The 10,952-nt window shown below is 42.4% G+C and overlaps 1 protein-coding gene across 3 annotated transcripts in view; it reads right to left on the bottom strand.

The window, feature by feature from the left end:
* Nucleotides 1-4,584: 4,584 nt before the first annotated feature.
* The window catches only part of LOC137521720 (achaete-scute homolog 2-like), a 116,177-nt gene continuing 109,809 nt past the window's right edge, over nt 4,585-10,952 (bottom strand). For all 3 annotated transcript variants that reach the window (XR_011022186.1, XR_011022185.1, XM_068241377.1), the window contains one exon: nt 4,585-7,350. The gene's annotated coding sequence lies outside the window, so the exon portion shown is untranslated. The remainder of the gene's footprint in view (nt 7,351-10,952) is intronic.

Genomic DNA, 10,952 nt, shown 5'->3' with positions numbered 1-10,952 from the left:
TACTTTTCCATTTTTTTTTCTTATTTTTCCCATTAAAATGCATTTAGAATAAAAAAAATTCTTAGCAAAAAGTACCACCCAAAGAAAGCCTAATTGGTAGCGAAAAAAACTATGTATAGATCATTTCAGTGTGATAAGTACTGATAAAGTTATTGGCAGATGAATGGACGTAGCACTGAAACGTGAAAATTGCTGTTTTTAAGGTGAAAAACCCTTGGAGGTGAAGTGGTTAGAGGCCATGCTTTTTTTCAACTTCGACATAACCAATTCAACTAAGGCTACACCTTAAATTTGTTGGATGGTGCCGCTCATTCCCTTCTTGCCCCCTACCTTGGAGCAGATTTCAGTGTCAGCCATAGGCGTTTCCCTAGAGAAGTCTCTGCTTTTCGGTGAGGTTTTAATTTATACAATTTATGAAATCAGTCTATTTGTGTCCTTACTTTTAACTGATTTCTGTTTGATTTGATGTTTTCATAATGGAATAACTAATCAGTAAAAATAAAAGAAAATAATGGGCTCGCTGTATCTGTACGCACAGAAGAGCTGGAAAATTAAATTAGCTAGGTATGATAATTACATTGATAAAAACAAAACAGTTTTCCAAAGCATGGTACAAGTTGGGGTAAATACTATACAAAGAATTGTGAGAGCAAAAGGTTCCTATGTCTGGCAGGGACAACAAGTGTATCATCAACGCTGCTTGTTATTCTGTGAGAGAAGAATACCAGAACTGGATGTGAGAGTATAGGGGCTGATTTTCTAAAGTTGGAGAACATAAGAGACCCTGCAAACCCGGAATGGATTTTTTTTTAGACTTGACTTCTATTAGGTGATCAAGTCTTCAGATCTTGCCTGGCTCCTATCGGGACATAGTAGGAGCTGTTTTAAGGTTTAAAGGACAACTGTAGTGAGAAGAATATGAAGGTTGTCATATTTATTTCCTCTTAAACAATACCAGATCTGACAATAATCACATGATCTGCATATGCTTGTTCAGGGTCTGTGGCTAAAATTATTAGAGGCAGAGGATCAGCAGGACAGCCAGGCAACTGGTATTGCTTAAAAGGAAATAAATATGGCAGCCTCTATATCCCTCTCACTTCAGTTGTCCTTTAAATGTACATGTAGGTAAAAAAAGTGCCCTATATGGGTCCTCACCTCAGTAGAGGGAAGCCTCTGGAGAATTATCCCATCTTAAAGAGAGTCTGAAGCCTCACAAAAACCCTGTTTTTATTTCCTAGTCCTCTTAAACATTAATGCCCTACCTGAAACGCCTACGGCTGAACTCTCACTTAATCCCCCCCGAAATCCCTGGGGGAAGATTTGGACAGTGCTTCGTGTAGAGGCAGAGCTTTGGACTGTAGCTCTGCCTCTACTCCCGTCAATCTGCGCGGATCACTGCATCATCCCGCCCCTCTCAGTCTTCTGTCACTAAGAGGGGATGGGAGAGGCGGAGCACCACGCAGATTGACGCGAATGGAGGCAGAGCTACAGCCCAAAGCTCTGCCTCCCCAGGCAGCAAAATCCACGACTTTGAAAGTCGTGGATTTTTGCCCCAGGATTTCGGGGGGATTAAGTGAGCATTCAGTTGTGGGGATGTGGCATTTCAGGTAGGGCATAAGAGGAATAGGAAATAAAAACGGGGTTTTTATGAGGCTTCAGAGTCTCTTTAAAGGGAACCAGAGATGAACGATTCACACAAAATTAACATATCAGTTGATAGCTTGTAAAGAATAAATGCTCTACCTGATAATTTCGCTGCTCTGGTGTGCCTTTTTAAATGTGTTTTTTATCCATTATTGCTCCAGGAAATATCCAACATGGCCGCCGGCTCATATCACTTCTGCTTCCAGGTTATGAGGTGTTCTGGATGTGCTGTCTAGCCTCTGAGACTATAGACAAGCAGGGCTGCTGCAGCAGGTTTTCATCTGTGTGCTTTCAATTATTATTCTGGTATGCTGTGTGGCTGCCTGTAGGAAGTGTCACTCATAGAAATGAAACTGCATCCAGTAGATAATGACTGGCTGCACACTGCACACAGATTCACTTGTCTGTTTCAGAGCTTCTTTCTCGGCAGCAGCAGCCCCTCCCATGTCAACAGCTCTGAGTATGAAATCTGATCCAGGAGGGGGAAGGCTTGGGCTTGAAAAGACTCCACAGAAGAGTGACTCAGCTATAATGATTCCAGGTCAAACCTCAACTGAATAGTCGGTGGATTCTTATCACAGTTGATAACAGATAGATTAGACTGAAAAGAATAAAACTAAAAGCAGGGTAGGTGTTTACTGTCATGTTCCCACTGATAAATGTAATAAAATACATGAGGGTGCTTCGTCTCTGGTTCTCTTTAAGTATGCTATCTGTTGGATTCCCCAATGTACACTGCCACATTTTCCAGTAACTATCTTGTCTATCATGTATATAATGAGTGCGTTCCCCCATCTACAGAATCCCATCTACTTCCCAGTTCCATTCCTGAATAGTTGGCGCTTGTGTTGATTTCCAGTGCTGTGTGATAAAAATTTTAGCTGCCTTTAATTCTTTTCATTTACTCTGTGGAAACTGAGATTGTCTCACAGTGATCACATGGTCAGGAGCCAATGAAATAGGCTCCTGATCGGTGCACGGAACTCAGCTGTCATTAGATTATTCTCTCCAAGATATTTATATTCAGGGCTGTGGAGTCGGAGTAATCTTGGGTACCTGGAGTCTGAGTTGGTAGTTTCAATAAACTGAGGAGTTGGGTGATTTTTGAACCACATCCACAGTCTTTGTAAAAATTTGTCGGAATAGGAGCAATTTCGGGTACTTTCGGGAGTCGGGGTCGGATGATTTTTGTACTGACGCCACAGCCCCGTTTATATTTATTGCAAACGTTCAGCATTCAGATTACACTGACCACACATGTATACACTTTAATTGAATATTCTCAAATGACTGATTGAAGGAAGGTTGGAAAAGAATATAAAACAAGTGTTTGAATGTTTTGTAACAATCTATTTGGTTCAAGAAGATATACATTTTCTGGCTCTCTTGTTTAACCTCCCTGGCGGTATGATTGCTTCTGGTTTTTAGGATTTAAAAGCGATGCAGTTTGCAGGTTTTTTTCGCACAAAAAGAAAAAAGCAGGAAAAAATCATACCGCTAGATAGATCTGCAGCAACCCTGCATATAACTCACTTCTCCTGGATCCAGCACAGCAATTTTCACTTCATCCACCGGGTGTCACTTTACCTCATAGTGAGATCACCATCTGTCGCCATGTGACAAACTGCGATCTCACCAGACACCAGAGGGATCCAGAGCCTCCACGGACCGGAAGAAGAATGACTGCACACAGGCTCTGCATACACCTCCCGGCAGCTACCCTGAGTCAGGCTTGGGGTTACCGCTCTGAACGAGGTTACCATTAAGGATATTAATAAAGTGAACACATATCTTTGAACATGATCTTAATTTGTTGATTGTTCTTAAAGGGACTCCGAGCAGTGCAGAAACTATGGAAAGATGAATATCATTTTAAAGCTCTCTTTCTCCTCTTAATCAATGGATTTGTTTACATTGGTCAGTTCGAATGGATCCATTCAGTCTGTTCTACCGCACGGACTGCACGTTTGAGGAGGCTGCGGTAATTACTAAGCAATGGATGTGAGACATTGACCACACACTAATGGAACAAATCAAAATTGATGGCAAATAAAAACTGATCCGTTTCTACACGGATCAGTTTTCGATTCATACAGTGTGAACCAGGCCTTAGTCTTAAAGAGTGTGTCACCTTCTGTTCCCTTAAAGTGTGCCTTAGCTTTCCAGTTCCCTCCATAGTGTGTCCCAGCTTTGTAGGCTCTCCCCTTTTCATGTATCACAGGTTTCTAGTTACCCCTGTGTATACCAGTTTTTTGGGCACCTCCAGATCCTCTTTCAGTGTGTTCCAGCTGTCTAGGACCCCCCCTCCACGTGTCCCAGCTTTCCAGATCCTGTCACAGTGTGTCTAAGTTTTGTAGGCTCTCCCCTTCCATGTACCACAGCTTTCCAGTTCATCCCACAGTGTGTCTCAGTTTTGTAGGACCACCCCCTCCATGTACCCCAGCTTTACAGTTCCTCCCACAGTGTGTATGAGTTTTATAGGACCTCCCCTTCCAGGTGCCCCAGTTTTTCAGGTTCCCCACCGTGTGTCTGTTTTATAGGACTCCTCCCCCCCCCCCCCAAGCTCCTCCACAGTGTGTCTCAGTTTTATAGGACCTCCCCTTCCATGTGCCCCAGTTTTCCAGCTCCTCCACAGTGTGTCTCAGGTATATAGGACCTCCCTCTCCATGCACCTCAGCTCCTCCACCGTGTGTCTCAGTTTTATAGGACCTCCCCTTCCATGTGCCCCTGCTTTCCAGTCCCTTCCACAGTGTGACATGACACATACGTTTGAATTTGCCACCATTTATTTTGCACTGGCGTTCTGTGTGGTGTTTTTGGAAGTTTGCTTGCTTTTGTGCTTAGAGCCATGTTGCAAATAGGCTCTAAATATCCAGCCTAATGCTTAATGGATACAGAAACTTAAAAAAGCACAATTTCTAACAGCATAAAAAAAAGAACATTTTTAGGTTTTAATTAGAAAAATAGTTTAACGTTTGGGTTAGAAACTCTGTAAGTAAAAAGAATTTATATACAAATAAATAACATAGTAGTTCTGAAATCAGTCAGCGTGAAATTGCGTATCACTGAGTTACATCCACTCGGGACTCCTGCTGTGACCCCCATGTTTACAGGGGACTCCCATTATGCACTTGTACAAGTGCCCACAGCCAATGCGCTGTAACGGAATGGTTTAAGGCACAAGTCCATAGGCAAGGAGAGACGGTACTTGTCCACAGTAGTGCAGTTCCTTGGTTCATCTCCTTCTTGTCTGTCTATACACAAGAACTGACTCCAGTATTAGTTGTGGTTTTTAGCCACGCTCCATTGTCTTGTCCGCGCTCCGTGAAAAATGTCTCTGCGGTATTTTGCAGATCTGCAGATTTTTGCTGCCTCGAGGCAGATCGTTTAGCTAGTAATATGCAGGTTTCAACATAAACACTCGTCATAAGCAATCACTAGTAGCAGTGCTTTGTCTAAGTAATTACACAGGTTCCCAGTGCTAATCCATCTCAAACATTACAACAGTGAGTAGCAGGAGGTAGATGCATTTAAGAATTACAGAACCTTGGAAAAAAATATTTGGCCAGAGTTGAAGGTTCAGTCCTCTCAAAACTGATATTTCCTTGTTGAGTGGGTGCTGGTCAGTTTAATCCACCAGGGTCTTCATGTGCTTCAGGGCTGTTATTGGGAAGATTCACCTACCTATTTTTCAGAGATTATGGGGGAAAAAAATAGGCACTTTTTTGTTGCCACGGCAGGTGGGCGGAGTTGGGAACTATCCGGCCAATAGCTCCTGCTTGTACCCTATGCTCCCATCTCAGCTGAATGGGCTACTTAGCAGAGGGCTTATCAGCTCCTCTGTACACTGGTTATGGATAAGATGTCATTGAGTACATATTGCAGCACTGTTACATCAGTTGGGCGCTGGGTGGTGCTGCTACTTGTAAAATATTGATCATTTAAATTATCGATATTTTACTATGCAATACCCAGCACCTATTCTAATCTTAAACTCCCCTCTATTCTAAGTGCCACGAGAACGAGCGCAGGAGATTTGGGCATAGCCGACGTAATTGGAATTACGTCTATAGCAGCGCACAGTGAGTAACCGTGGCGCCGTCAGAAGACGGAGCTGAAGTTACTTTTAAAGCACTGCAATTTGGCCACCAGCGATAGCTGAAAGCCGAATTACATAATTCTCCACCATCCACGTTGACCTGGAGGGGGAATAGTAATTAACGCCTTAAATGGACTTGTGCAGGAGCAGGGTAAGCCGTATATCGGCTTTATCCTGCACCAAAGTCTCCCTGCGGCCAATTCATAGGTATGTGCCCAAACAACCAATAGTTGAAGACAATTATCTATGATCAGCTACAACCATTAAATTCTATGTTGCCGCATTCAGCACCCAAATGACCACCTGGGCACCCGATAAAAAAAATATTTTTTATGGGAAAGGTTAAAAGTTAGCTAGTTCCACACACATTTTGTTCTTCAATATTTTTGTAGACACTAAAAACAGCATTCTTAAAGCACTTTTTTTCCTACCGGATTCTACCGTGAGTTTTTCAGGGAATCCACAAATGGAGAAGATAACATTATCCGCTTCCTTATTCACCGACCCAAGACTAAAGCTTCGTACACATGTTCAATAACGAGCCCAGAAAGACTATTTTGGGAATCTTCTGGGACCAATCTTTGGGCCGACCGACCCTGCTCAACAGCCTGATCTGTTCCATGGAGAAAGAAAGGGGGAGGTCGAGGAAGAAGTGCCCCATCGCATGGACTATTATGGAAGAACAATAGAAATCAATCATTAGTAACTAACGACAGTGTCAGTAGCAGCAGGGGACACCAGTGAAAGTTCTTTTGAGTCAACAGTTGGCCAACAAAATTCCAGTGTGTGCCTAGCTTAAAATCTTGTCACCCCAGTGCCCTAGTGACAGAAAACACCAATATGTGGTCCAACCTGCCCACACTGATGAGAACCGAAAATATCAGTTTTGGGTTGTGCTGCCCTTTAAGAGGTCGCATGGAGCATGAGTTACTGCAGTAGACTGTGATTTGATGACCAATTTATGATACAGCTCTGTCAATGAGGTTCTAAACCACAAAAAGACTTTTTGATGTATATATTCTACTGAGTTTTTTTCTTTTTCTTGTCCTCTCTCCAAGCTCTGTCTGGCTCTTTAGAGCTGGCTCTGTTTGCTCTCAGATCCATTAGTAGAGTGAATGTGGCTTTGCCATTGAGTCTTTTGTATTGCCTGGAGCAAGCCAAAGCTCTCTGCAAACAGTGGCCTTTCAGATCCCAAGAAGAAAAGGGGATTTGGGCATACAATAGCTTTCACTTAAAAGCCCTTCTCCAGTGGTGGAAGTGAAGCTCCCCTGAGTTTTACAAAAGTAATATCAAAGCGTCTTGTTTTTTTTTTTCAGCTCGGTCAACACAAAACCTTGAACAGGACTTGTCAGTCATCCTCAAAATACATAAAATACTGATTTAACAAAATATATTACCCTCCTACAGCATTGTTAAATACAAAACGGCCATGTCAGTTGCCTGAAGTTATGTACAAAGTCACATATAAATTATTGTCTCTTTATATATTAGCGGTTTAGTTTTCCCGTGTTTTGAAATCTCAAAGAGTCCCAATGTGTAGGTACCTCCAAACTCCAAAGTGTATCAAAGTGTTTGAACCAGGTAAAACCAGGTCTGTTCCTCATCTGCAAAGAGAAGAAGACAAATTATTGGGCATGGAATTACGGCAATCAAACACTTTACAAGGCTATCATACCAATATAGAGGAAAAGTCCAGGAAACCAAAAATATAAATTTGACTCGTTCTTTCATGATCAAAAAGTACAAAAATAAAAAATAACACAAAACTTATTTAAAACTTTCGTTAAGCTTTTGATTGTACTACTGGTGTAGTGGAAACACCCTGAAGGATATATGTTTCATCAATCCTCCCAGTATTCCTAAATACATGGAATTAAGGCAGGCAAGTGTAATATAATTATTGTGTAAACTAAAGCATATAGCAGCTTCAGTTTGGAGATGCTATAAAGAATCCTATGGACATGATATTTTGAAATAGTTAATATAACTTGTTTAAGATCTGCACAGCAAATGATCATGGAAGCAGAAAACAAATGTCGAAATTCTTCCGAAGATTGAACAGGCAACAAAATATATCCGTGGAAACTTCTTTTACCTCTGAGCAGAGTTTCTCCATTCACTGCTAATTCCTCACCCCATCAGTGAAAATACAACTTAAGCTTTTCCTCTATAACAGTGCCAGACACAAGCAACACTTCTGCTTGCAGCCCTGATTATCCCACCCACCTCCCCTCTCTGGGACCAGCTGAGCAGATACTCACCCTCCTCTGATAAGCCAGCCCAGAAGCCTCCAACTCTCACACTTGACCAAGTTCTTTATGAATGCGTGCATGCTGGCCCTTGCCCTCAACATGATGTGAAATACCCAAGTGACCAAGTGAGGTCACATGGGGTGAGAGGTCATATGCAGATCTAAAAAACTGTCCGAATTCAAGACTTTCATGTAAGAGTAGGAGGCTCCTGCAGCCGTTTATCAGGAGTGGTTGAAGATCTGACACCACTAGAATCGTATGGAATTTAAGGCATACTAGTAGGGATCGCACTTGATTGTTGAGTTCTGATGCACTTCAATTATTTTCTTCCGATGAACTTGGTCATGAGATGGTGAAGTAGGGTTTAAGCACCAAACCTTGGATCAGGACTCAACAGTCTTCAAAGACATATATATAACACTCTACCTGTAGAAAGTCTAAGATCTTAGGGCTTCTTCACAATTTCAGCTGAGGTCACCCAAAATGATCATGTGCGATTGTTTAGGGCACCATTTCGAAGTGTGTGCAGATGTGCTCCAATTGACACAGGCCTGATGGAAAACCATACCACATCCTAATTGTTATTTTCTAAATAACAATTTAGATTTTTTTTTATTTAGGCTCCTGTTATGCTCCTGCTATTTACTGGCTCCTGTTGGTTCTCCCCCCTTTCCTCTCCATAGGGCTTAGCACCCTATTTTGCACACGGTTGAGCAGTTTTTGTACAGGGAAAGCCCATCCAAATTGAGCATTTTTGATCATTTCAGGTGTCCAATATTGAAGATTTATACTGGGCCTAGGCTGGGTATGCTAAATGTTTGGGACTGGTCATGCAACCATGGCAGGCAGACCCACCCATTTAACACATCTACTTAGAACAAAGGCCGGTGTCAATAACTGGATCACACACGTAGGTAAGTATGTTCCATGACATTAGCAAAAATGCATTCTTTTGCTTGTTTTTCCAACAAAAGTGGATATTTTCTTTAAAAGGTTCCATTTACTCAAACGGAAAGGGGTCTAATGCAAGATAAAGCTAACATCAAGGAATGAAGCTAGGATGGCTTTTCAGATAGGACGCTAAATGCTTTATTTCCATAGAAGACCTCCCCAGCAAACAAAAGTGGACCTGTGGTATCAGCACTGATATGTAGTCTTAATTAATATTGAGTTCCAGCCAAAAGGTTTGTGTAAGTTTTGGATAATCCGGTAAACAGCCCCACCTTTTATGTACTACAGTCTCCCCATGTGCAGCCGCTACCCGTCTCCCCATTCCATTTACAGCCCCCTCCTCCATGTACAACCTCCATGTGCAAGTGCTCCTCACTTCATATGCAGCAGCCCCCTTCTCATTGCATGGCATGCCTTCTTTCCTGTGCAGCCTCCATGATTGTAAAGCCACCTCTCATTCCACGTGACATACCCTCTTCCATGTGCACCCTTCATGTGAGCAGTCTATTCTTCCATGTGCAGCCCCTTTCCTTGTACAACCTCCATGCTGGCATCCAGGATGATTATCAGCCTCTATTTTAGCCATAAGGGATTTAGTAGGGTACAGGTCTTCAGCTACCCTATAGCTGAAACACCAGATATTTTAGGATATCAAACCACCCCCCCCCCCCCCCCGTTCCTCCAACAAAGTAAAAATGATAAAACAAGACTCAAAGCGCTCAAAGATAAGTATTGGTTAGGGACAGGGACTGGCTTCATTTGGGATGGTAGGGGAGGTTAGCTTCAGGTGTTAGGGTTAGAAGGTTAAGATTTGGCATTAAAGTGTGCCCCAAAAGGACACTCGCCTCAATAGATGGAGGCCTCTGGATAAACTCCTATTTTAAGAAGAGGTTATAGAGCAACCGGGCCCTCCAGAGGCTGCTATCCTCCAGTCCTCCGCTGCTTGCCGGGACCTTCTTTAACATTTGGGCTTCTCTTCTGGCACGAGCACAAGTGTGCTGCATGCAAGTATGGATGCACCTGTGCAAGTATGGAACCACTTGCACACAACAGGCTTCGGCTTACTGCACAGGCGCAGCCATACTTGCGCAGGCCTGCACTTGTGCCTGAAGAGGAGCGTGACCCCGATGTCATTACTGACAAGCCCTCATTGGTAATCTTCAGGCAGTCCACACTTGGAAACAGGGAACTACATGGAAAGCAAGTATAGGATCAAGAGGCTTCCCTATTCTTAGGTATTTACCTTTTTTTTACTTTTTGATGCCTCAGGTACACTTTAATGTTGTGGGGAGGGGTGGTTAGGAAACGTCTTCCAAAGGGGTTAGTGTTGGGTAGAGTTTAGGGTTAGGCATTAGGAAGGATTCACAGTAAGGAGTTGTCAGGATGGAGGTAACAATAGATCAGGAGTAGACACTAGGATAGGGAACACATTTATACACACAGAGAAGACACCAGTCTCTTTAAAGAGAAACCTTAACCAATAATTGAACTTCATCCCAATCAGTAGCTGATACCCCCTTTTCCATGAGAAAACTATTCCTTTTCTCAAACAGATTATCAGGGGGCTCTGTATGGCTAATAATGTGGTGAAACCCCTCCCACAGTGTGATGTCAGGACCATGGTCCTGAAAGTTTCCTGTCTGTGAACCTCATTGCATTGTGGGAAATAGTTGTTTAGAGCTGTTTCCAACTGCCAAAAAAAAACAACAAGCAGCATCTCCTTCCAGTGACATTACCTGCCAGAAGTAAGAATGTCACGATGTGATAAATGTCAGAATGTAAATCAGGAAGAGGAAAAATTTTACAATGGGAAAACACTGACTAAATCATTTATACATAATTATTGTAAAAATTAAGCACTTTTTTATCACATTATTTTCACTGGAGTTCCTCTTTAAGTTAGCCTTTAAAAGGAAGGAATTGCTTCAAAGCCATGCAAATATATTTCATAGGAAAATAAAAACTGCCTCACTTAGAAGTTCTGTTGAAATGCAAATTACTCT

The sequence above is a fragment of the Hyperolius riggenbachi genome, chromosome 6 (assembly GCF_040937935.1).
Source record: "Hyperolius riggenbachi isolate aHypRig1 chromosome 6, aHypRig1.pri, whole genome shotgun sequence".
NCBI lineage: Eukaryota > Metazoa > Chordata > Amphibia > Anura > Hyperoliidae > Hyperolius > Hyperolius riggenbachi.
Note: the sequence above shows the minus strand (reverse complement) of the source record. Positions and strands in the feature narration are given on the sequence as shown.